Source organism: Canis aureus, chromosome 9 (genome assembly GCF_053574225.1).
Source record: "Canis aureus isolate CA01 chromosome 9, VMU_Caureus_v.1.0, whole genome shotgun sequence".
NCBI lineage: Eukaryota > Metazoa > Chordata > Mammalia > Carnivora > Canidae > Canis > Canis aureus.
Window position 1 is genome coordinate 19,362,322 of NC_135619.1, and position 21,407 is coordinate 19,383,728.

Sequence of the window (21,407 nt, forward strand, 5' to 3'; positions counted from 1 at the left end):
AACCATATATCTGATAAGGGGTTAATATCCAAAATATATAAAGAAATATAACTCAATAACATAAGTAATCCAATTAAAAATGAGCAAAAGACCTAAATAGACATTTTCCCAAAGAAGATATATGAAGAGCCAACAGATATATGAAAAGATGCTCGACATCCCTAGGCATTAGGTAAACGCAAATCAAAACCACAAAGGGATATCACCGCATGCCTATTAGAATGGCTCTCCTCAGAAACATAAATAAATGCTGATGAGGTTATAGAGAAAATGGAAACCCCCTTGCATATTCTTGGGATTGTAAACTGGTACAGCCACTGTGAAAAACAATATGGAAGATCCTCCAAAAATTAAAAAATAGAACTACTCGGGCACCTGGGTGGCTCAGTTGGTTAAGCTTCTGCCTTCAGCTCAGGTCATGATACCAGAGTCCTGGCATGAAATCCCACATCAGGCTCCCTACTCAGTGGGGAATCTTCCTTCTCCCTCTGCCCTTCCCCCTGCTAATGCTTTCATGCTTTCTCTGTCTCTGTCTCTGTCTCTCTCAAATAAATCTTTTTTTTAAAAATCGTTTTAAAAAAATAAAACTATATACTATATGATCCAGTGATTCCACTTCAGGAAATATATCCAAAAGATGTGAAAACACTAACTCGAAAGGATATCTGTCCCCTTATACTTCTAGCATCATTACTTACAATGGGCAAGACATGGAAACAAACCAAGTGTCCATCAACAGATGAATACATAGAGAAGCTGTGGTGAATATATATATATATTCACCAGTTTATATATATAATGGAATATTATTCCAGTTTATATATATAATGGAATATTATTCAGCCATTAAAAAAACATGAAATCTTGCCATTTGTAACAACATGGATAAAACTGGAGGGCATTACACTAAGTGAAATAAGTCAGACAAAGAAAGACAAATTTGCATGGTCTCAAATGTGAAATCTTAAAAAAATTTATAGAGGAAATATTTTTTTTATTCTACATTCATGACCTGAGATCAAGATTTTTTCCTCAGGCAAGCCTTGGTCTTTGTCTCCTACCCCCTGTTCCATTAGAAGTCCATGAAAACCAAAACTCAACTTCACCCCATCAGAGGGCAGATGCTTTCAAGGTAAAAACTGCCTTTGTACTCTATTTAACTGTTGAAGGTTCCCAGTTTTCCTCAGGTTTTGGCCTTTGAATATTCCTTACTGACTAGCAAATATGTTGATAGCATTTAAGAGGATATTTGTCATTTTCTGTCCAGCATTTATAGTTGCTTACTGAGAGAGGTTCCAGGTTCATCAGAGCAGAAAACAGTAGTCAGGGCTGAATGTTATTAAATGTGTAAACACACACACACACACACAGAGACAAAATTGTACTAATAAAATGTTCTGAATTTAGTTCCAAACTTAGCATCACTTGTATACATGATTAAAATGAGTAGATAATAAATTCGCTTTCCAAGATCCATAACTGCAGGTCTTTGTCCCCACCAGTAACTACAAGCAGTTTTTCATTAAAGAAAAGAAAATGATTGAATAATCCAAATTAGCCCGGGCAAGAAAACTAACAGCTGCCTAAAATGAAATGTTTGAGTTATGAGCCATGTGCCACTTTGGTTTATCTGCAGCCAAAAGGTTTAGAATCCTTATTCAATTAACCATGTTGCTTGGGAGGGCCTGGTGGCCCTGAATAAGAGCTGCCTGGTGATGAGTAAGAGGTATCCGTGACACACAAGTTCAGACCTCGCAACTCTGTTTTTGTTGTTTGAACTTTCTTCTCCGTTGTAGCTAGGGATCCGGCATGGAATTTAAACACTTGTGTGGTAACTCCATTCCTCCAGCCATTGTGTTGTTAAGCTCTGGCTAACGAACTCTTCACACTGGCTCGATGCAAAGCAAGACGGAGAAAAGAGCAGCAATCAACATTTCGGATTTTATCATTAAACCCATATGATTTCTGTATCTTGAGGAAGTTAGATGCCCTTGCCTGTCGAGTCCAACTGTTCTCCAAAAAGTAGACTTTATAATACGTATGCAAAAGAAAGAAATAAACCAACGTGCATCTGAGAAAGCTTAAATTAAGAAGTGACTTTCATTTCAAACATCAAACCTACTGTTACAAAAACTTCAAAATGCATACCTAAGTCTTAAAACTTAGGAACCTTGCCTAAAATAAAGGAGACAAACTTACATAATATCTGAAAAGGTGAGTGCTGCCAAATGCACTAGTCAAGTATACTTTGTCTTATGTGGCTCTTTTCTTCCAGGCCAACAGTTGTTGTTGCCTAGGGAGATCCTCCTGATAATGTCACAAAGAATGTTTCTCAGACCCATATGGATTGTGTACACATTGGCTCCCTAAAGACAACTTTTGATTTTAAATCTCCAACCTTCATTTTGCTTCTAAGCATACTGTTTGAAACAAAAAACAGGTGACTAAGTAAGAGAGGGGACTGAGTTTCTTCTCCAACTCAGAAACCAGTTCTGAAGATAATTCTGGATGAGAAAATTTAAATATAGTTTGAACAATGATAAACAATTTGACATTAAATTCTCAGAGTTTGAAGAATTACTGTGAAGAGTGACTCTATACTTGAATGTGCACACTGATTTCTGACATTTTGCCTCACAGTCTTTTCACATTACAAAAGTAGATTTGCTTTTTGCATTCTTATTTTCTTAACCTGTGGTCATATTGTAAAGAGTAGCTGCATACTTTCATGTAGGTGACAATAATGACATATTTTCATTTCAGTGAATATGTGATCTTGCCTGTCAAATAGAACTGAAGAAACCTTTTGAAATCCGAAGTCTCAATTAAAACTTCAATCTTGTCAAAATCATCGCTTTATTTCTGCTTTAATAAAATTGCAACAACTAGTTCCAGAAATATAGCTATATTGTAGACTAAAGATTTAAATATTGCAGATACTGTCTTTCAGTTACAGTAGGAGAAACGGTGGTTTCATTATTTCAAGAGTCAAAGAATGAAGTGAATGTGTACTGTTTTGTTTGGATATTTGTTTCTTAGATTTTAGGAACGTTTTCTTGTTCCATATTGGATTAAAAAGAAAAAAAAAAACAATTGCCCATATCGTACCTGGAAATTCTGGCACTTTATTTTGTTTTCCTATGAATGGCAAGAAAATTAATAAAAGTAACTTCTATCATACTAATACCTATGAGCTATGTTCCAAACCCACTCTCCCATTTCAGTTCCTACCCTATATTTTCACTATTTAATTCATTTACTGTTTTTAATCCTCTACTCAGTCAAATCCACCTTCATGTGTTTAAATCCAATTCATCCTTCAAGAATACTTATGCACCACCCCCTACATGAAGCTTTTCCTAATTCCCCGCCCCCACCTCACCACCAAGCCACAGCTAATCTCTCTTCTGTATGCCTTACAGTTCTTTCTTCATCTCTATTAGAGCACTTATGAAGTTTCCCCTTGTTTCAATATTCCTGTACTATCTCCCATTAGAATGCAGCTTCTAGAGGTTAGACATTGTTCATATCTCTTTGCACAGGTAAATACTTGTTAAATAGTCATTCTTGTTAATGATGAAATCTAAATCTTCCAACTATATTGTTGTTTTATAAACATTTGTGTGACCTGTCTTTCTAAAAAAAAATATACGTGCATTAAAGTATTAAGATTTTTTAAATTATTGAGATTGAAGTATCCTTTCCTAAAATAGTGGTATTAAAATATACTAGCATGTCAAATTACTTAGCACCTGGCATATTACCAAGTGAAATGTGATTACCTGAAGACTTTAACTTTTAACCAGAATCACTTTAAAGTAAAGAGTTGCAGTCTTTTTGTTGTGGTTTGTTTGGTTTTGATTTCGGTTTGGTTTGTTAATAAAAACTCCTTGTGTAGCTGTTAAATGCTGGTCCTATAGAGGTCAAAGTTTGAAATTTCACTTTATGATAAAGACATGGTTTCATTGTCTTGGAAAGTTTAAACAAAATTTCCAGACTGCATAATAGGCCATTTAAATCTTTACTGAACAACAATAATAATTAAATTGCTTTCTGGAACTAAGTGTGTCAAAAAATCAGTCAAAGGGACAGAAGGTAAGCAACGTATAAACCAATGTGGTGGGTTTGGATGGCTTCTGATATTGCTGTGATCTTCTTTAAATCATGATTTCAATTTCAGTAGTTCCTTGTTTCTGAAAAGTAAAATTTTCTGATGTCTGATTATTTTGATAAACTTTCTTGATATTTTACCTTCTGGTTATATATTATTCTTTCAATACATAAGCCACATTTTAAGATATTTGAGAACAAATAAACTGTGCATGAACATTTCCCACCAAGCAGCAGTTTCAAAATTTAATGTTTAGTTACTAATTTTATCTCTACTTTATTCTCCACCAATTTTCATCATCCAACTTGTTTAATGAAAATCCTAAAGCTTAAAAAATGCATACCATTTTCCAATAAATAGGTCAGTTATATCCTAGGCTTTTTGAAATACTCAAGCATAGGATAGTCACTGCATTTACTTGTATGACCATGACATTAACATACTAAAAGTCTTTAAGTTTCTTAAAGAAAAATTTTTTTCTCATAAATCTACCCTGGCTAACCAAATTACATTTTCAAGAAAGTGTGTCCTCTGAAATTGTTTTTAGTATGTACCCCACACACAAAGTTAACTATCTTGGTTATAATTAATTGCTGGCAGAGCAAGTCACTTTCAATAACAGTATTTTATTTGTAATGTTCTAGGAAATACAGCTCCTCATCAAACAACAGTAAACCAAAACTACCAACATTGTTTACCATGTTGAAAAATTAAAATCATCTTAATGAATAGTGCTCAAAGGCTGGCACATGGCTAGATGAATCATCTTTGTCTTAAAGTAGCAAAAAGGTTAAGACACGACCTATGTTAAGACTTAATTTTTCTTTAAATTCATCAGACAAGAAACAGAAAATGCTATATAGATTCTTAGCTTTTGTCTTGAACATACAAAGTTCTCTTAGCTAGTAATTTTTTACTTGGAATTACATCTTTAGTCCCAGGGTCTCCCATCTCTTTGAAGCCAATTAATTAAAACACATAGTCATTTTATGGAACTTTCACATTTGGATAAAATAAGAAAGGAATTGAGTAACTTTTATAATGTGACCTAAGCAGATATTTTCAAGTACAAATGTATATGTATCCATTCCTAAGCTCCTGCTTCCCTATCTGTTTCTGTTAAGAGGTGAAACTTGTGCCATCATGGTTAATGTTTTGACAGATTTTATCATAAATCTTACTGTTGTAAATTTGCCTTGAGCCAAATTTAACATGTTGTAAGCTCAGAAACAGTTTTTACTGTTAGTGACCAGAAAAGGAAATAAATCAGTTATGCTCTTCTAAATGATGGGAGTATAGAGTTTAACTCTTTAAAAGTTATACATTACTTGAAATTTAGGAGTAATTTTCATTTTGTATGCCCAAGACCTCTCAACTGTCAATGAAACATAAACACTCTTGTGACTATCACAAGGAAGAATACACAAAGGAAATATTATGCGGCTTATATATGCTCACTAAATTTATAACAAAAATATTATCCTGAATTTTTTAAATTAAGAGTTCCTTTGCCTTAGTATGTGGAGTCAAAATTTTAAGCCTTCAACATGTGATTCATTCAAAAGCTCTTGGGTACCCACTTTGTTTTCAGATAATTTATCAGAATTCTCTTTAGTTAGACCCCCATTTTATGGTATCTGTCATCTATTATTTGATAACTACTTAGAGTATTTTATTACACATACCCCCAATCATTGCTATTCCTTAAAGCCTGAAGACTTAGTATTTTTTTCTCTCTAAAACATCTTTAATGAGCATGACCATTAATATTTACTCATAAATGCATTTGTACACAGGATTAGCCATAGTACATGAGTGAAGAAAAAAGAGTTGTTACCCAGTTCTTTACCCTAGAATAAATCAAATCAACAAATATTTATCGAATGTCTACTATGTGCAAATAGCCCTGGACTGGTCAGCTTTTAAAAGCCATCCAACTTTTCACATTGACAAATCCAAGCATTATTATTTCAAGCATTGCAGAAGCTGCCTCCATGTCCTTTAGGTGACAAAGCCTATGAGGATTCTGGATTACTTGGAATAAAGAAAGACAAGGAAGAGAAAGCTAATTAACAGGCTGAAAAGAGGAGAAAAACTAACGTAAAATATCACCGATGGATTGCATCATGTATGTATGTGTGTGTATACACAGATGTGTGTATGAGCTTATGTGCATGAGTGTATTTTGTGTATGTGTGTATATCTATATACACATGACGACAAGAATGAGTGAATTTCAGAAAAATAGACTTTGTTAAGGTGACATAAAAATGGGCATTTACATTTGAGTTCAGAGCTTTGCTTTAGAAATAGGCTTAAACATCTGGTTAGTGTTATGTAACACCAAGTCCTGCAGTATCATAAAACCAAAAATGTATCATTGTATAACAGATCACTCAACTTGGTGACCCAAGTTCTAAAATCTAATGTGCCCAAAATCTATTAGAAGATGACCTCTTCAATCAATAGATTTCTATTAGAAGTGACTTCTATGTTATTACTATAGAAAACTGTTGTAGGGTCCTAAATAAGTTAATTTGATCATAAATGAGAGAAGACATTTAAATGCTCACTGTAAAAATTCTAATTGTTATTATAGACTAAATAAAGACTAATAGAGACAAAATGTACATACTTTATTATATATTATGCTATTATTTTATACTATACATTGTAATATACTATATTATACTACACATTATGCTATAACTGTCTCTGCATTTAATTTTAATTGTAAAAGATAAATGACATACTATCTATCCATGTCAAATAATTAAATGTGTTTCTTTAGTGAGGTTTGAAAGGGAGGACGGTTATAATTTCCAGCCATACCAAGTAGAATTAATCTTGGCTACTTTGCACAGTAGGTATGTATATATGTCGGCCATTGAAGACATTCAATTGACATCCTCACAGAGGATGTCTGGCGTCACTTTTAAAATATTTGTTTAGAATAACTAACTTTTCAAAAATTCCATTTTTGCCTCCTATTGGTAAGCTAAGTTTAATTTCCAGTGAAAATCAAAGCAGACTCTAGATAACGTTTTTAAGCAGCATTTATCTTTCTCTAAAGTGCCTGAAATGAATTTCTCAACTTTTGAGCAGGGGAAAAATTATAATAGCTCTATTATTCAAAGTTTATGTTTCTGCTATGACATTGTTGGTTATCAAAATCACTTTGAAGCCAAGGTATCTTCTCATATATCTTTCTAATTATTTGATATTTTGCCTATCTAGTTATAGTTTATTTTCACTGCATACCCTAACTGCTCTGTAGTAAATTTTGGATTTCTTCTCAGCTACAGTTTTTCTCTTCTTGATAAAACCATGCTATTGGCCTTTGTAGACATAGGAATCACTTTCAGTGTATTACTACATTGATTTGGTCTCTTTCATTTATTTCCTTGGTATATTGTAGTTAATGTCTTTGGATATATTCTAAATAAGACTTCACTTGGATGGTCCAGATCTAAGAGCTTATGTTTGTGAAGAAATATTATCTTTAGAGTTGTTTCTAATTTTCATCTTTCCCCTCCTTTGACCGGTAGTCCCAATACTAAGACCCTCTCACCTAGGACCTAGCCTGGATTCACCTGCCCCCTTGTGGTGCTCCTCTCTGAATAGTTAATTGATTTCTGAAATTTGGACTTGGTATTACATTTCCTGAGAAGAGAAACCTCATCCCATTACTCTTGTCTAGCAGTCTAGAGTCAGAAAAGTTTTCTTTTCCTAGCCACTGGCTACTACAAAAAAAGAGGAAAAAAGTGTGATGGGGTTTTTTGATGTTTTGTTTGTTTGTTTTTAATTTGGAGCACAAGACGGAAATTAGCCAAGATCTGAGTTGCTTGGAATAAATTATGAAAATAAATTTTGTCTAGAATCAATATTACTGACCTGTAGATCAATAAGGCAAAGACATGTTTCAAAAATTCTCATAAAGCAACTTAAAATCAAGTTTTTTTCTATGTCAATGTCTCCTTTTTTTAGTGAGTAGAGAAAGAAGGGGAAATGCTGCTCTATTTTATTTAATTTTTAGATAGATTTTGTAACTCATCAAAGATGAATTCATAAATATAAAAAATAAATTAGACCTTGTGTTCTGTGTAGTCAGATATGTCTGATATAATTGGCACAAATACATTTTTGTTTCCCTTTCTCAGAAAGGATTCCCTTCTGAGGAAACCCTCCCTTCCCTCATGTCACAAGACTAATTTTTACATCTTCAATTGAAGTTAATAGAATTTGTACATGGAACAGGATCGTATACGGTCCATGAATGAATAACCTAGCCACACATCTTGCAAGAATAAGGATTTAGGAATTAAGCCTCTAGTTAATAAAGAATAATATAAAGATAAAAGGAAGGAGAAAAGGAAAGAAAAGCAGTATATACAACTAATATGTCTTTCTTAAAAGGAAAAGATGGATTAATAAATTATTGTTAACAAGTACATTTTTAAAGATATCCTTTTCTGTTAACTGTAAAGTATTTCTAGCAGAAAAGAGTTGTGTCTTTCTATGCTGTTCTACCTCTCACCCCTACTCCCCACCAAAGTCTGATTTGATTGAATAACAGTGATCTTCTGTGGCATTTTAAACTTCATGTCACCTCCCTTGAGATCTGGAAGGAATCACATGAAGGCTTTAATAAAGCTCTATGTAGTCCAATTGCCAGGTTTCTAGCGCCCACTACCCCTTTGCAGTTTCTCTTCTATTTGTAACAGTTGACCTACTAACAAGTTCCCAGAAACACAGGTTCAAATTTTGGCAGGCTTACCTCACCTTTTTGTCCTTCCAAAGTACATAAATGCTAAACTGTGTTCACAGTGAGGAAGGGAGAGTCATTCCAATGAGACTTTAAAAATCAAGACCCTTTCCGTTCCCCACCAAGTTACCGCCATCCTCTCCAAAGGAATCAAGTTTTTGTCAGTGGGCCCTTGGCATAATTTCTGCAGCCTGGATTAAAACCCAGGTGACTGAGAGGGTACCTTATCTTCACAGGGCATTAGTCACTCTATAAAAGTTAAATTTATTATGAAATACTTTGTTTGTGTTAACATATATCTTCTCTGGGAAGCTAGAAACAAAGGCATGTCCTTTAAGACTCCATATGGGGAAAACACATCCTCCTTTGGAATTTAACCTTAATTTGAACCAAGATCTGTGAAAGAAAAGCACTTTAGTGTATTGTTCCCTGGCTCCACCCATCTACCCCTTATCTAAATGGGGTTACTGTTGCCTCATGTTTTTTAACTCTTCCCATTCCAAGCCGTGATTTCCTGAGCTTAAAATTTATCTCAGTAGAGAAATACATTAAAATAATTGCGGCAAACAATTTTGCTTTGCTTTTAAGAAGTGATTTTAGGTCACATGTTCATTCTGATCTCTGAAATTAAATAAATGTACAGCCAGCTTATGCTCACCTATGTTGTTTTAACAAATAGCATATTGTAAAGTATATTTTATTTCCTAAAAAAATGTATTTCTTAAAAATCTTCTCTAAAATACTGTTACTAGCATTGTCATGTATGCATACTTTATACTTTGTTAGAAGTGAAAAATAATTGAGAGAAAAGTCTACATTAGGAATGACGGTGAGGTAAATTTGAAAGACCAATTCTCAAGACCTTTGTTTTCTTTCAGTCTCTTTGCAAAGTCTTTGCAATGCTTTCACTGTATCTAAATCCATAGATGTACCAATGCTCCTTTTTAAAAGCAAAAGCAAAACCTTTATTGGTGCTTCCCCCATCATAACAAACTATTTGCTTATAAACATCAAGGAAAGTGTTACCCAAAAACATATTTAAGTTGATATTTTTTTAAAAATACTGCTTATACGAATGCTTAGTTTCTTGAATAGCATCTACCAACAAATTTGTAAATCTCCAAGTGGTTTTTCCTTCATTGACTTCTTGTTACAGTAAGGAAAAATCACACACCAAAATTTAAATATAAACTTAGATTTTTATTTAATAAATAAATATGTTCTTTTAACAAAAGAAAGTAATTTCTATTTTTAAAATTTTTTCTTTAAATTCAATTTAATTAACATATACTGTATTATTAGTTTCAGAGGTAGGATTTAGTGATTCATCATTTGCATGCAATACCTAGTGGCGAACATAATTTTTAAAATGAACACATACTCAACTCCACCGCTCAAAACTACTATCATCGTGAGGCAGTCTGGCTGGCTCATTCAGTAGAGCATGCAACTCTTCATCTCTAAGGGTTCCAAGTTTGACCCCCATACTGGTTGTAAAGATTGCTTAAAATACAAAGGCCTATCTTCAGAATTATTAAATTGAAAATTTCTTAACAAAAAAAATTCACATGTGTGAATTTGTCACATATTTCATTATTACATAGCATATTTCACTTAAACTATAATATTGAGGAACACCTGGGTGGTTCTGTCAGTTAAGAATCTGCCTTTGGCTCTGGTCATGTCCTAGGGCCCTGGATACAGCTCCACATCAGGCTCCCTGCTCAGTGGGGCATCTGCTTCTCCCTTTCCCTCTGCCCCTCCCCATGCTTGTGCTCTCTTCATCTCTTTCTCTCTTTCTCTCTCAAATAAATAAATTAATAAAATCTTTAAAATGTATTTATTATAATATATTTTATAATATAATATATACTATAATATTGAAATTAGTTTGATGGATGCTTTTTTAAAAAATATGGAATATATACATAATATATTTAGGACATTAGGACATTTATCACAAGTAATATCAAATCACAGCATCATTGCTCTCCACCTCAGCTCCAACTACATTTATTGGTTCCACCCTGACCAACCCTCATGTGACAAATCATTGAAGCTTAGTCTTAGGCACTGGACACTTTTACATACCCTCATTGTTATTTAAATTCATAATATGTATCATTTTTCATAGAAATTATAAATTCACATGGAACAATGAATTGAAAATTGGAATATTTTAATTTATCTCTCAGACTCAACTTCTTGGTTCTCTTGAACTTTGCACTGCATTAGATGCTAATTTGATACAAACTTTCTTAAAAGGTAACAGGGCTATACATTCTGCTGCCTTGCTAAATACTGCCCCCCCCCCCATTTTTCCAACGATGATTTTAGATGACTATCTTCATGGTATATATAACAGATGCCTATATAGTTATATCATTCATCCATGGTCCTACCATAAGATAGCCATAGGAATATCTTTCACAGCAGTAAAATGTTCAAAATGCCAATGAACAAGATAATGGGAGAAGTGATGATAAGTATAAGATTGAAGAGGCAGATGTTAACCAAAATCAAAGAAAAAAATTAAAAGCGTGAACTTTGTAAATTATAGGAAGGAACAATTTAGCAAAAACTGAATTAAAGGAGTAAAAGTGAGAGAAAACCAAAGATAATTCCAAACTGCCACATGAAGCAATGTTGGTAAAATCCCAAATGATTTGCAAAATTGGATAAAAGTGGTTAAGCGTGTGTGTATGTGTTTATAAAAAGGTAGACAAGGGTAATCTTCATATATTAAATTTCACAGATATAAGGGTGTAAGAAAACAATTAGATAACAATAATAAGATATTGAAGCATCCTTATTGACCAGGAGCTATGTTACTAGTGTTAGATGAAATTAGAAATAATAAAAAATACCATAAATTCCATGGAAGTTATTTATTTTTATTAATTCTTATCTATCTTTGAAATCCCAGAGCTAACTAGAACATACTGAGCATAAGAGACACTTAAAAATATTTAGCTAATTCAAAATATTACTTACCTAAAGAAATCACAATGTGATTGAGTCACAAAAAGTATGGATAACAAGACTGTGGCAATGGATGAGGGTTAGGGGATAAGAGTATCAGTTGTAAAAAATTAAGCCTTACTAATATATTAATCATTTAATGACTAACATAACTTTTAGTACAAGTAAAGGTGAAAGTAGTATTCTTGGAGGAAATGTTTCTATTCTGATTATATGTGGAAGTCTTAGGTATTTTTCTAAAGTACATCTTGATAAGATGTACTTGAAAGAGATACTAGAGGGGTTTTTATTGTTTGTGTTTATCAATAATTCAGACAAAACCATACCAGGGTGCTAAGGATACAAAGTTAAATCAGACAGTTTCTGCCTCATGGAAATCATCATAGTCCAGAGGGAATGATGTAGCTATAAGTAATTATATAAGACAGTATGATAGGTACCATAATAAAGGTAAGTTCAGAATGCTTTAGCAGAACAGGTGAAAGGGCATCTTGCCCTGCCAATGAGATTAAGGAAGGCTTCCCAGAGGAAATGGTGTTAGTTAAGTGCCATTGGGATTGGCAATTAAGGAGTCCATGGTGACTTTCATGAGAGCAATTTCTACTCTAATAAGACACAAAATCCAAATTGCAGACAATTAAGGAGTGAATGAAAAAATGGAGAAATGGAGACAGTGAAAGTAGGCTGTTTTTCCCAGGTAATTGCCTAACTCTTCTTGCTTGCTGCCTCTGAATATATTTAATAAAGAATTTCACATTGCACAGCACAATTAAGCACTATTGTTAGTAATGGATTTTTTCCCCTGTTAGTGAATACATTGCATTCCATCTCTATAAGCTCAGTAACATGAACCCTTCCAGAAAGAGCCCTACCATTTGAAGAGTCAGATCTACACCTTTGCATCGTGTCTTTGATCTTCGATTCTTCTATTCCTCCTTTCTATCTTGGAGCTTCACAATCTCGATTGCCAAGTATACACAGATAAAACTTTTTCTTTCCTCTCTCTCCTCCATCTTTCTTATTATTTCTCTTTGTACCTCTAACCTATATCCTCAAGTGATTCAAATATTTTATTATCTATACTTATCTTTCTAATGCTAAACATTACCTACTGAATAAACCAAATTTCTTAGAGCATTCACAGCCCTCTCCAGCCTTTTGTTCCAGCCACTTTCTCAGCTTTATCTTCCTGTACCCTCCTTCATGCTTCAACTTCACCTTCCTCTCTATACACACTGAACTTTCTGGCTTCCACTTCCTGACACTGTTACCTTCACCTGGAATTGCCTACTCCCTGCTACCTCACATCTAAATCCTGCCTGACATTTATGGTCTTACTCACTTGTCATATTTCCTATAAAAGCCTTTTTTGATCTTCCCAATACTTTCTTCTCAACTTCAGTTTTTATATGTGTGTCTCTATGCCATTCATTCAACAAAACTTTACTGAATACCAACTATGTGCCAGAAACGGAAATGACCATTTTCTACTTTTTTCCCACAATTGAATAACTATTTTATCTCACCACTCCTATCAGACTCCTATCTACTATAGCTCCAGAAGTATCTATTACAATGCTTTACACTAGTAATTGTGTAACAAATATGTTGATTGCATTAATGAATAAATTAATCTCAAATGGAGAGCCAACCCCTGAAGTTCAGTTAAACAAAGAAGCACCCAGTTCTTTTTATCCTCCCTGCCATGAAATATGCAATTAGTCACTTACTCACTTTAACTGTCTTAAAATGGCATTTTTTAAACAGTATTTGGCTTCCTTCTATTTATTCTCTTAAATTCTTCTCTGTCTTCAGCTCCATGCATTCCACTGAAAAATTCCAGAAGTTATAATATTAATCAAGTCCTTTACTTTACCTCCATGATTACTCACTTAGCAGGTGACTATACTACAACTTCCTTTTTAAGAGTCACTCAACTACAGTCACTTCCTTCTTTCAACCCATGTTGAAATGTATGTTAGCTGTGAATTTCAACCCAGATTATATTTTTCAAAGCCTTTCTCTTTCTGTAGTCATTATAAAAACTTTAATACTAACACATTTCCATTTCTTCCTTAATCTTACATCTTCTTTCTATTTGTCAACAATCTTTAATTTAAAATGTGCTTCACTAGGGCGCCTAGATGGCTCAGTCGGTTGTGTCAGACTCTTAGTTTTGTCTCAGCTTACGATCTCAGGGTTGTGAGATTGAGCCCCATGGTGGGCTCTGCACGGGGAATGGAGCCTGCTTAAGATTCCCTCTCAACCTGTTCCTCTACCCCTTCTCCCTCCACATGTGCTCACACACATCCACTCTCTCTCTCTCTCTAAAATAAATAAATAAATATTTTAAAAAATAAAATGTGCTTCACTTCTAGTACATTCTACCTCTTTACTCCCATCAGCATAGTTTACTATCACTCCAACTATCTAGAACCCAGCTTAAAATCTGTTTTTAAGGGAGGGTTTTTTTTTTGTTTATTTTAATTAACCTGGATTTGTGTATCACTACACTTATTTTCTATAGATTGTTCAATCACTAAAGTAATTTGAATCAAATTGTATTTATCCAACTTGCCTCCCTATGAGAGTCCTCTGTTAAGGATATTAGCTAATCCAAATAGTGTAATATTCAGCACAAATCCCATACACTGATCTGTATTCTTAATGTGAAGGTTTGCTTTTCATGGTGATGTTAATCTGTGGTTTTCTGCCCTTTAGGTAAAACAAATATAATGAATTAAATAGTACCAAGATATTCAACTTTTCTAGAATTACAATATATAACCAAATGATCTTTATTGACAAATCAACCAAATTTACAGGAAAAAAAATTTTTAAGATTTTATTTATTTATTCATGAGAGACACGGAGAGAGAGTCAGAGACATAGGCAGAGAGAGAATCAGGCTCCCTGTGGGGAGCCCAATGCTGGACTTGATCCTAGGTCTCCCAGATCACGTCCTGAGCCAAAGGCAGATGCTCAATCACTGAGCCGCACAGGTATCCCTTTATTTATTTTATTTTATTTTATTTTATTTTTATTTTATTTTAAGATTGTATTTATTTATTCATGAGAGACACCCAGAGAGAGGGAGAGACATAGGCAGAGGGAGAAGCAGGCTCCCTGCGGTTATTTACAGAAAAATTAATGCTACCATAACACCAGCTCCTAAAATATGGATAGGAGAGTTAATTTGAGATTTTAATATAAGATAATTAAGACAATATCACAAAAAATGCCAAGATTTGATAGTTAGGGGCTAAGGTTTAGAATATAGTAAGGAAAAATCTTCTGCTTCTGACTATAACAGAGTTGCTAAAATCAGATTAATTCACTCACTGAGAATAATTATAAAACTTGGACAAAATACAAATTCACAGAAAAACCAAGTAAAAAACATTTACTAAAAAGATAAAAAAAATTAAGAAGAGAATTTGCCAGTCCCATGATGCTGAGGAGACAAAAACTGGAGTGCAAGTCTCACCAAAGAGGAGAATCTCAGCTTTTGAGTCAGATCCTGGGAAAGCTATGCCATAGGAGTAACAATACTGTAAATAGAGTAGCTTCCACTATATCAAAGTGATCTTCCCAAACTCACACCTAAGACACACAAGGTGGAATTTAGAGGAAGGGGTAGGGAATTTGCCTATGCTCTAGACCCTGTATTGAATAGGAGGCTGTCTGCCACAGGAGGAGATGCACAGGGCCTGCCTAAGACTAAGATGGGAGCTAGAGAGCTGAAAAGCCCTCCCTTGTCCCACTATGATCCTTGCATCTAGTAGCAGGTAAGAGCCATGTACTTCTGGGAGGAATAAAAACATGGAAACAGACTCCCTCTATGCTGCAAGCACAAAGAACATGCTAAAGTCTGAGGGTAGAGCAGAGAAACTGAGAATAAAAAAACACCTCCAGTGTGACATTTGGGATGTCACACTGAATACAAGAGAGTAGCAACCCAGTGCATCACTGGAAAATTTTTAAATCCATGGTACACTAAAGATAACTGTAGCAACCACAAAACCCAACTCACCTCAAATGCTGACTAAATTCAATCAAATGCTCACACAAACAACCTAACAAAAGAAAAGGTATTCCGATTTTGGACATTTACCTCAGTTTCGATTGCTCTTTTGTATATAATATTTGATATTTAATGTTTTTTAAAAAGAAAACAAACAAAAAACAAGACACATTAAAAAGAAAAAGGACCATGTGAAAAGATAAAATATTCAATAGAATCAGACCCAGAGATGACCCAGATTTTTAGAATTATCAGACTTTAAAAAGAAAAGAATAAAAAGATATATTAATTCCAAAATAGTAATAAGGAGTCACAGTTAGCTACTCAGAGAAATAGAAACTGGAATGAAATGAAAAAATAAAATGAAATAAATTTTAAAAAACTTTTAAAGTGCAGAGAGTAAAAAAATCAACAACCTAGAAATAAATGCCCAGAAGAAAATGAGAGAATATCATAAACAGAGATCCACTAAAATAAATCCTAAGGAGAGTTGGTTAGGCAAATGGAAAGTGATCCCAGATGGAATCATAGTAACACAGGAAAAAATGAGAGCGCTGGAAAGGGTAAATGTGTGAAATAAGATAAATGGGTATTTACTGTTTAAGGAAAAATAGAATACATGTAATAAACAGTTTACTTTGTTCAAAAGAAACACATCTATTATAATTGAAAGTTGAATGATCACAGCTAAATAAAGCACAAATTTGAGGAAAATGTTTACCCAAATGCTCATCTAATCTACACTTGAGTTTAATGTTGAGAAGTTCACTATTTTCTGAGGTAACCTACTCTATCTATAACCATGCTATAAATGTTCTTATATTGAGCAATAATCCATCTTCTTGAATTTCTACCTCCTAGCCCCAATTCTGCCCTCTACAATGACACACAATAAATAATTCTAATTTCTCTCACCCATGCTTGAAATAATTATAGTACCTTCCAATGTATCAGAAATGTTTTATTCTGTAGTCAAACATCCTCAGTCTAAACCATCTTTCACAGGATGTGGTCCAGTTCTCCTCTAACCAAGATCTTCTAAATGTACCTCACCTTCTTGATATCTCTGAAATATATCCCAACACACGAAACACAATCCTGTAGTGACCGAGGCATTCTTGGTCTCCCCACTCCATGTGTGGAGCAATGACATTTATCTTTTACAAGAGGAGAAAATCATGCTATTTATGTAATTCCTAATTTTACTTCTGTGAAAGCTCTGGCCTCAAGAGGTTAGGACTTATTTTTGTTCACTGAAACCTATTGCTCAGAAATATTATGCTAGGAATAGCGTACAAACAGAAATTGGCCAACAAGATTCTGGAGGCCATTTTAAAAATAGTGGACAGTAGTATGGACTAAAATTGTGACATTGGGGATGTCAAAGAAAGAAAGGCTGGGGTAATTGGGGTATTGATAAGGCATATTAACCAATTTTGGATGTATGGGCAATAAGAGGGATGCATCAGTGATAACTATGACTTTTCAGGCCTTAGCAACAAAAAGAACAAGAAAAATGTGGAAGTCAGGATACATGCCTTGTTACTGAGAGAAATGTGTTGCTGTGATTTAAATGTATTGGGTATTGATGGAAATAACTTGTAGACAGGCATAGACATAAGATGGGAGATTTTGTTAGAGGACAGGGATGGACTTTTAGCTTGATACATGGTAGCTTAAGTCATAAGACAAAGGAACAAAGGCCTATCCATGTGATCTATCCCAAAACTATCAGGAACATACTTATGTTGAACAAACTGGCTTTATTGCTTGTTTGCAAATAAAACCACACAACATAGGGAACTGTGTGGCATTTCATATAACTTATTATACCATTAGGGCTTATGTTAGATGATTTGGGGGAGGATTCAAGAAAATGGAACTTTGAATTGGTTACTGTCAGGCTGTAGGGGTAATTTTATGATTGAGTAGCTTAAGAAATCTTATCTAGAAAAAGGGAAGACTAGAACAAAGCTAAAGCTGTAATTTGTAAAGAAGCAACAGTTACTAGTATTAGCAAGCATGAGCAATGTTTGCTATCTTTGTGGTTTGCAATGACTTTATTTTCATCTGTACTTAGACAAAATTACAAAGAGGTCTGTCTTTTTGTCTCAACCCTCTACAGTGAGAGTGTCCTTGTCTAATGGTGGTGTTCAGTAAGATAGTTTATGTTTGACCAGGAGAACACTTAGGCCTAACTGAGTCCCAGGCCAACTCCTAAAAATACCATACCCTAGCTGCAAGTCTCAAGCCATTTTTCAAAAGGGGCGGGGGGTTGTCTCTCAGACCAGTGGACTTAGCCTTAGGGAGCAACAGTGGAATTTGTAGTAGACAGAAAAGATAGTTATAGAGATAGAGAAGCAGTCATGAGGTGGTAGAAGGCTAGGATAGGCTGATGCCAAGAGGTCCTTGGTAGGAGCATGGTCAACATTGCTAAGAATATTCAGGACTGTTTGAGACTCAAGAGGAAAACTGGAGTAAAAACATCATTGAATCAAGGTATCACTGATGATCTTCAAGACAGAATTTTTTTTTTTTGGTGGGGGGCCTCTCTGTTTTTTTCAAGACAGAAGTTTAAGGAGCCACAGATCAGGTTGCAAGGCTATGGAGAAGGACATACTGTGAGTAAAGACCACTCATTTGGAAAGTTGGGCAATGAAAAGGAGAGCAAGGGAATGTTAACTAGAAGATTTTGTGAATCAACTTAAGGAGTCTTCCCCCTAAAATAGATATGACCCTTACATGTTTGAAGCTTTGGAGAAGGAGCCATTGGAAAGAGCAACAGTGAAGATGCTAGCAAAACAGTAAAATCAGAGAAGGGTCTGAGACTAAGAACTTCGGGACATCGTCTGTCCTGAACAGAAGGCAGAACTGCTTCACATCCTGGACCTAGCAGAGAATTGGTACAGAAATAGAAATGTTGAGTTAGGATATAGGACAGATATACGAATGGATGACAGGTAAAATCATCTTTTTTCCTTTTTCTTTTTCAGTGAGGTTAGAAACAAAGGTCATTAGCAAAGGAGAAAGGGAGATGCAAAAGTCTGGAGAAGGTTCGAAGCATTTGCTAAGAAGTTTAGTAAATCAACAAAAGATATTGTTTTCTATTAAGTCATCCATTTTATTAAAGGAGAAAATGCAACTGTTGCTGTATGTTATGAATTTACAGAGGATTTAGAAACGAGAGTCCTTTTATTCCCAACAAAAGGGGGGAATGGTTGCTTTTTTTTTTTTTTTTTTTTTTTTTACCTAAGAGTGATCCAAACAAACCTTTTTCTTGAGGTGTCCATGCTAGATTAAACACTATTTGACACAAATAATTTGTAACTCTTATTTGGGCTCATGAATACCATATCTCCCAAAGGGAAAAAAAAAAAAAATCCTGCTGTTTTCAAAAGCTAAAGAGAACATCAACCAGAGACAACAGCCATCCAGAAGGCTGAATTCCACAGTATCTAGAGCAAAGAAAATTTATGTCTCCACTCGCAGTCACAAAGATGGACCCCCCCCCCCCCATTTCCCGCTGAATTCTGTTATGTGTATCTAAATAACTAGCTGGCCTGCTCCTTCCTGGTATTAGGTGTGATTGAGAGATAACTCGAGCGGCGGCGGCGGCAGTTTTTGTGCGCGCAGTAGCACATGCTCTTGTGAGCATCAAAAGGAGATGAAGCCTGATTAACCATTTTGAAATCTATCGGATGAGGAGAAGTCCTTACAAAACAACTTTTATACGCTTTAATTAAAAACGTGTTCCGGCAGCTCAGAGTTGAATGGGCTTCAGGGGGAGCGGGGCTGAGCCCGTTGCTATGACGACACCAAATCTTTTCGCGCCTGGCCCTTCCCCAGCACACTCTGTCTAGCTCGGTCCAGCCGTTGACTTGCCTCGTCCCTTCGCTCTCTGCCCCAGTCCCTTGGTCCGGGCGTCTGTGGAAGACCCAGCACTATCCACTTTTTCTGCCACAGCATCTCTCCCTCAATCCCTTTCATCATTTCATCCCTTATATTTCCCTGCCAATCCCTATTTTCTTGTTTCTCTTGAAAATTAGTTTACCCCTTGAGTTGAAAAGAATTTTTTTTTTAAATGGGAGAGGAGGGTCACAGCATAGGAATCACTGCCTATTATAAACCCCTCGTGATAAATCCGTTTTTTAGTGGTCTTGAGTGTAGTTGAGAGGATCTCACTGTGTTCTACATTTTTTTTTTTTTCAGGTTTAACACTGGCTACTACATACCACTCTTTCTGTTGCTGAAGATAAGGCTATAATAAAAAGGACTATATTTTATTCTGTTAATTTGTGCTTATTAAAATCTCAGGTTATTCCACAAACAGTATCATCTGGTAATGACTGTAAGTGAATGTAAGACTTTGAAATATGTCCTGAAACCTCACAGACCTCACTCTATTTAAGGAGGCTCTTGAATATTTTTCAAGTTAAATTTATGATATGGAGACTTAAATAAAACCCAGTGCCGTCACTTGTACCATAAGAAACAAGAATTGAGTGGAACTTGCTCATCATAGAACCTTACTTGGGAGAACCTACTATCTTTGCAATCTTGTATCCAATGCATTTACGGACTATAATATTATTACACAACTTCTAAATATTACTCTTTGAGTCATCAGAGGCCTTACCACTTTCATTCTGATTACAATTCCGATTTCCCTCTCACCAATTCTGTTTTACAGGATAAGATCTGTGAGTGGAATGCAGTGGAGATCATCATTTCTCATTTGTTCTCTCTGCTTCACTCACTCTTACTGTGATTACATTTCCAAAGTGACTTATTCGCCAGATTCAGTAAGGACTTCCTTTCCAGTTGCCTGACTCAGTAGAGATACTGTAACTTAAGAGGCTGGTATGGTCTGGAGTGTTAATCTTCAGCATACCATGGCCTGGTGGTCACTGTATAAAAAGTGGGTGAATTCTTCAGAGCCATGAGAGCCCAGAATAGTTTCGAGTCTGAGATTCCAAATCATAATAGAACTTTGAAGCTCTAGCCTCTGCATCCCCAAAATTGAAATTTGAACATTTAACTGCTCTTTAGAAGTTTTATAAAGAACTTCCTCCGTGTCTTCACTATATAAAACTCCGGCATAATATATTCCTAATAGGCCACATGTGAATCTGTGGGCCACAAGTTCACAAATACTCTTAACTCACTCTACTATAAGGAACAGTATTTCCTTTAAATGAACCAACCACCAGATTGGTTTCTAGGCTCTTTTCTTATGATTTAAGAACTTACCACACTTTAAGAAGTTGAAGTCCTTTGACTTCTTACCATAGTCATACTTAAAATGTGAAGAGGCTTTGTGACCTAACATTGGATGGCATCTCACAAATGGACCAGGTCTCTAGTTTATAATTACCTGGTATCATTCAAATGAATTATTGAAGCTTAGATTTATTATCTCCTTCTCAGTATTAAGAATAAAAAAATTAAATGTTTATACATGCTAAAGGTGTTTTCCCACCTAGGGCACTTAATCTGGATCAACCTTAGGTAGGTACTAAAGGAGG

At 34.9% G+C, this 21,407-nt stretch overlaps 1 long non-coding RNA gene across 1 annotated transcript; it reads left to right on the forward strand.

The window, feature by feature from the left end:
- Positions 1–5,761: 5,761 nt before the first annotated feature.
- On the forward strand, positions 5,762–20,214 carry LOC144320482 (uncharacterized). The gene is made up of 2 exons (XR_013386053.1): positions 5,762–6,239; positions 20,092–20,214. It is a non-coding gene; the product is annotated as an uncharacterized LOC144320482 (long non-coding RNA).
- The last annotated feature ends 1,193 nt before the right edge of the window (positions 20,215–21,407 follow it).